The following is a 6,634-nucleotide window of genomic DNA, read 5'->3' as shown; positions in this document are numbered from 1 at the left end:
AAATTTCCTCTTTCCCAACCAATTCCCAAGAATCAAAACATAAAAGGAACGAATAGGAAGCAAACAAAAGAAAACCATGAAAACCAATAGAAATACAACATCACAAAAAAAGTGGCAAGGCCATACATTAGACATAAAAAAAAGCTACAAATCAAGAGCAAGCAAAGCACAAGGAATCAAAATCATAAGACTCTTAACAGACACCATGACTCAATCCCGATGGTTCCCAGTGCTTCCACAGGAAAGCTCAACTTGAGCCTTCTTCTAAATTTCATGGTAGTCACTTTGCCATGTAATCCCCTGCATCATGTTGCCATAAACACATAACTGTCAGTGCATAAATAAACATAACCATATGCTAGTTACCATAGATTTTTGTGTCAAGCGTGTTTCTTGCAACTAAGTTCATCCAAGCCATCTCTCAAGGCACTCCAATCTTTTGATAGATCCAACTATAACTAGTGAATAGTTGATGTACTTCTCAAATACATGTTCATAACTATAGCACATATCTGCATAATGCCAGAAAAAATAAAGGTTAAGAAGGATTCCTATATGCAAAACACACATTCGTTTGGAATTAGAGTTTGCAAATATAGCCAAAGGAATTCTTTCCCAATTACTTTTTTTTTAAGATTTACCTTTCTACAATTGAGTCTTACTATATCTTATCACTTCACCTAGTTGTTAAGTATATGTAAGGAAATCAATTATTACCTTGTCATGCTAATACCAAGCATGTTGCCTTGTAATTGTTGACACATGTTAGTCACATGTTCCACAAATAAAGGCATCATATCTAAAATTTGAAATCAACATTTACCAATTCTAACAACCAAGCCATAGTCAACTAATAGTCATAAGACATAATGCTACAACTATCATGTATTACACTCAAGTACATATCAGTTGTCTCAACACATATGTATTAGTACAACTATCTTAGAATGAGATCATCTCAGCAAGAAACCTTATAGACACATACTCATACCATTCAAGTAATTGAACATTCAGACAAGAGATAGAGGACATGATAGAGACCAACCACTCAATCACGAAATAAATGACATATTCAAACATTCAAATAGAAAATAGATGACATAAGAAAACTCATACCTTAATGTATCTCAAGGGGAGGTTATATTTCCTGCAAAATCAAGCTAGATCAGCATGATATAACTTCACAATATATCAACTCAAGCATAAATAAGGTCATGATATCCATAAGAGTAACTATCTAACATGTTCACACCATAAGCTCATAAAAAAGGTCATGCATGCATAGAAATGACATATCCACAGTAAGTCTAGATCAGTATAACACACTATCACAAATAAGTCGACTCATGCTTGAATACCATAACCATAATCATTTGGATATACCAATCCAGGTTAGCATGATACATGCAACATCAAGATCTTGAATGCAAGGAACATAAGCATCATTCGTATGACCATAATGCATACAACAATAGGTTACTATCATTCATGACTATATGGTAGATGTGCATATGACTAAACTAATGAACTAGAATTTATCATACATGTAACCATAAAAAAAAAATGAAAAGTATATAAGTAGCCCTAATTCTTATAACAACCATTAACCACATACCTCCATGGCCACCATACAAACCTATACGATTATCTTCTTTTACCCCGAAATCTATTGTTGCAACTTCACTTTAATGATCTGCATCTCCTTCTCTATCTCAGCCAATTCATTACCATCATAACATACGAATAGCATCACGATGACCTAAAATTCATACAATGACCTCACAATCCATTTTTGGCCTACTATACATGCATAACTATAACCAAGACAATGCATGCATGACAACATATAGACACTGATATGCATAGCAAATGAATATACGACTCACATGTATTCATTTGTAAAGCATCCCAACCATAACATCATCAACCTTCACATGACAACATCACTACAACCATAATCGACACTATGTAGATGCAACAAGCACATGGACTACAAGGATAACAAACACATATGAAATTGACATGAATGCATGACCAACATGCCACCCATCTGTCCAAGGGGTGAACCATGATCTGATACCACCTTATAACACCCTCCACCCACATATACCCAAGTAACCATCCAAATGTGTTAAATATGTGATGGGAGGCTACTATGATGGGATTCAACATCCTATGTTACCTTAAGGAAGTGGAATTAAAGGAAACACAACTTATAGACCTTCAACATCAGCTACAGGACTCCTAGGAACCATCCCAACCACTCAAGTAACTAGCCCCTAGGTCCCATTGATTTTTTTGACCAATTAACCCCTGGATGCTCCCATTATATGGGCATCCAAACATCCACAAGGCTCTGGATGCTCACACAACATTGCATGCCAGAGTCGAGGGACTATTTTTCTTAGTGTTGTCCCAACATCCCCAGGATTTGAGCCACTTTTTTAGGTCCAAATCCCAAGTCACTGCCCAAAATTAAATGACACCTTCAAGACATAAATATAGCAAGGGCATGATGATACAAATGCAATTAATTAATCAAGGGATTGAGTGGACCCCTACTAGCCATGACAAGCATTTCTTCAAACATATCACAAAAATCTAATCTAGAGTTGAAAACAACATATCTGAGCATAGCGGTATCATATTTATCTCAAAATTACTAAGAAGAATTCTTCCCTCATATCATTAGCTACATTATCATCTATTATGTCATAGATACATCATTCATTCATTTACAAATAAAAACATGAGGAGAGCCATACATCACCACTGTCATAATATATGCTTATAACTAGCATAGTAACAATAGAAATATCAAGGATACATCAGCCATACAATCCACATATGAACAATTACATTTATACATAATATATCAAGGAAAGAACCTCTTATAAATGAATGCAAAATCTAACCCGAGATGGGACTACCACGTTCCACCCGACCATAGAATGGCTGAGCCAATTCTCTCTTTTGTCATTCACCCTTGTGACATATTCCAAGAATGAATGTGGACTCAAACAAAAAGAACCAACCAGGGAATCCCAAGGATAAAAATGTAATAACATGCTTTACCATGATCTCCACCAGATCACTAGGCCAAAACGAGCATCGATGCCACTGTATTTGTCCACCTATACCATGAGTAATTTTCATGTCTCCTAGTCTCTTAGGATTTACCACAATCCACATTGGATCACTAGGCCCTAAACCAGGACCCACTCTTTGGGAGAGAGACTGAGTGAATGACGTGGGGGAGAGACATAGGGAGGTGGGAGAGAAAGGAAGAGAGAGAGGAGTTGAGAAGGAGGGGGAGAGAGAGATGGAGTTGGAGTGAAACAAAGAGGGAGGTAATAATAAAGGCATATAGAGAGAGAAAGGTGGAGAGAGAGGGAGGGAGTGGCAAGCAAGATGGAGAGAGAGGGTGAGAGGAGAGTAGGAGGGAAGATAGATAGAAGGGGAGACAAAGGTGGAAAAGGGGGAGAGAGAGGGAGAGGGAGAGGGAGGAATATATAAATAGATATGGAAAAATAATGTGTATATCTATGGGGAGATATAGAGAGACGACGAAGGAGAGACAAAGGGGGATAGAGATATACATGGAAGGGGGAGAGAGGGAAGAAGATAGATATAGAGGGTGGGAGAGAGAGATCTAGATAGATATGAAGACATAGACTGTGTGTTTATAGGGGCTGAGGTAGAGAGAAAAAGAAGGATAGATGAAGGGAGAAATCGGTATAGATGCAGGTGGGAGAGAAGGGAAAACAATTGCTTTCACTGGACGCATTGACTTCAATGTATAGATGTTGGTTTCTAATGCTATTTGATTTCTTGAAAATTAGATGCATTTATTTTTGTTTAGATGTTAATTTCTAATTACGCCACAAAGCGTTCCCCTCTGAAATCAACTTCCCTCTTAACTTATGTGCACATTCCTAGGCCCTTGATTCAGGTGTTAGAAAATTAAAATAGTTTGATCCATCTGATTGATTTGACCATTACGATATTAAGTTAGTTAGAAATTTAATTACAAAATATAATAAATTTAGGTTCTTGAAAGTGAACACCCCTTCGACACCTTGTTTAGATGCCCCACTGCTGGTCACGATAGATTTGTGGGATGCAGAAACATATGATACACCGCGACTACCGGCTTTCAAAGCAATGAGGCACCGACTGGATAAGTTTCCTAAAACACGAACCTTATGTAGTAGAAAATATTGTTGCTTCAACCAAGACTACTCTCATGCAGGTGGAGTATGACATACAGTTAAATGGAAAGATGGTCAAGTGACCCAGACATATATCTTACCCTACATACCCAGGTGCCAAAGTTCCATTTAGTTGCTCGGTCTTTTAAAGAATTTGCTGGTGAGGGTTTTAACATTGGTCTTCCGGGGAACAAGGTAAACCACCTCACATTCTGCAACTCACCTGTTCTCAAACCCTAGAGTTTTATGATGCTTCTCAAAATAATTATTGCTAAGCCCTTTTTTTTTCGCATGCATGTGGAGCAAGAAATAAAGTTAAATGGAAATATGGTCAATGGAAAGATGGTCAACTAACTCAGACATATATCCTACACTGCATACCCAGGTGCTAGACTTCCATTTAGCTGTTGGGTCTTTTGAATAATTTGCAAGTGTGGCATATCTTTCAAAACTTGGGAAATCCAACCCCCTTGTTATAGATAATCTTCTGCTTCATCTCTCAAATTGAGAAAAGATTACTCCTGAAAGCATTGCCTATCCTTCTTTAGCCCTACTCTAAGTATTAGCCCATCGTTTTATCTGATCAAAAGAATACCTAATGTGTATTTTCACAGTTTAATTTGGCTCCCAAAATGTGAGTTTTTGGGAAGGAGACTGGAGCGTGAGGAGAAGCAGTGTACACCCCTGATTCTTGTTAGGCTATTTTAAATGGAGTTGATTGATACTACTTACGCATGACACATGGTTTCTCAAGCAACTTCTATTGTGGGAAACAGGATTCAACTCCCTTTCTTCTTTGTTTTATTTCAGGCATAGGAATCCATGAAGGATTATATAAGTTCATTAAATCCATAGATTGTTGCCTTTGATTCTATCTTTGAGTTGAGAAACAAAAGAAAAGAGGTCTATAAATGATTCATTTCGAGGATGACAAGAAATAGTTATTATGGAGATTGAAAGTGACCTTACTTTGAAAGCATTATTTTTTAAGGTAAACACCTAAAATTTGTTACTATTATTATCCCATATGGTGACAATATGCCCTTTTTTCAGTACAGTCCTTAAAGTTTATACTTGATGACGATGGAGAAGATTCAAATTCCAATGAGTATCATGTGAACTGGAAGCCTTTGGTAGGAAAGTAGTAGAATCTTGTCGGCTTGGGAAGCTGGGTATTTTGAGAAGACAACAAGTCAGTCATGCAACAAGCAGATCCATACAGCAGTCTAGGGTATGGTTCTTCAATGCTAAATAGCAATGTCAAGTTTTGGAGACATGAGCTCTCTCTGTGGCCAGCAATAGAAAATAACACAATTGGAGAACTAGTTGTGTCATACTCATCCTCGAATGGTGCAACAATGCCTGTTACTGGGTAGCAGAAAAAAGTAAAATTGGAACCCTCAGGTACCAGTTTATCTGTGGAGAACTTTCTTGAGCTTGTAGATCATACCATGGGCACAAACATGGAATGCAAAAGAAATATTTATGATCGTTGGCCAGAGATGAGCCTAGAAGATCAGGATCAGGGGATGGAGTACTAGGTCAACCTTCTTAGGAAATTTGGTCCATTTCCATTCCTTGAGACTATAGCTCCAATTGATCTTTAGTCAGTCATTTCTACCCACTCTACCCTAAGAGTTAAGGGATGTCTCTCTCATTTCTGCCCCACCCTACCATAGGATTTAAGGGCTCCCTCTTTCATTTCTGCCCCACTCTACCCTAGGAGTTAAGGGCTCTCTCTTTCATTTCTTCCCTAAGAGTTAAGGGCTCTCTCTTATGCTATGTTTCTTTCCCTCTCTCATGTGATCCTCTTTTCTCTTTCGATCTTGAATTACGAGGTAGCATGACGTACATATTTGGAATGTCCTCTCAATTTCATTTTAAAGGATAGGGGTTACTTTAAACGATTTTTGAACTAGGTAGTATTCAAATCTTCCTTTATATATTTTCATGGAGTACTGGAGTTTTTGTATTTTGTCTGAAGCATTTTATGTGTGTCTCGTAGATAAATTTATGCAACACCACTAGTTTTAAGAAAGTTTCACGATATTTTAACATCTCTTTCATTTTAAACATGCATCTGTCTCTTGGTAGAACGGTATTATCTGCACTATTTTTAGGAAACATAAGTGTGTGCCCTTGATTCTTGTTAGACTATTGTAAATGGAGTTGATTGGTGCTACTTACGCATTACACAGAGTTTCTCAAGCATCTATTTTTGTGGGAAATGGGATTCAACTCCCTTTCTTCTCTATTTTATTTTAGGCATAGGAATCCATGAAGGATTATATAAGTTCATTAAATCCACAGATTGTTGCCTTTGATTCTATCTTCAAGTTGAAAAACAAAGGGAAAAGAAATAGTTGTTGCAGAGATTGAATGTGACCTTGCTTTGAAAGAATTATTTTTAAAGGTAAACACCC

General features: G+C 37.3%; 1 pseudogene; it reads left to right on the top strand.

The window, feature by feature from the left end:
* The first annotated feature begins 4,274 nt into the window (after positions 1-4,274).
* Positions 4,275-5,818, top strand: LOC149151472 (uncharacterized; annotated as a pseudogene).
* Positions 5,819-6,634: the final 816 nt, after the last annotated feature.

Source organism: Pinus tabuliformis, chromosome 9 (assembly GCF_031772625.1).
Source record: "Pinus tabuliformis cultivar Carrire ecotype Pingquan chromosome 9, CPIR1, whole genome shotgun sequence".
Lineage (NCBI taxonomy): Eukaryota > Viridiplantae > Streptophyta > Pinopsida > Pinales > Pinaceae > Pinus > Pinus tabuliformis.
The sequence above is the reverse complement of the archived record's forward strand: the minus strand, read 5'-3'. Positions and strand labels throughout refer to the sequence as shown.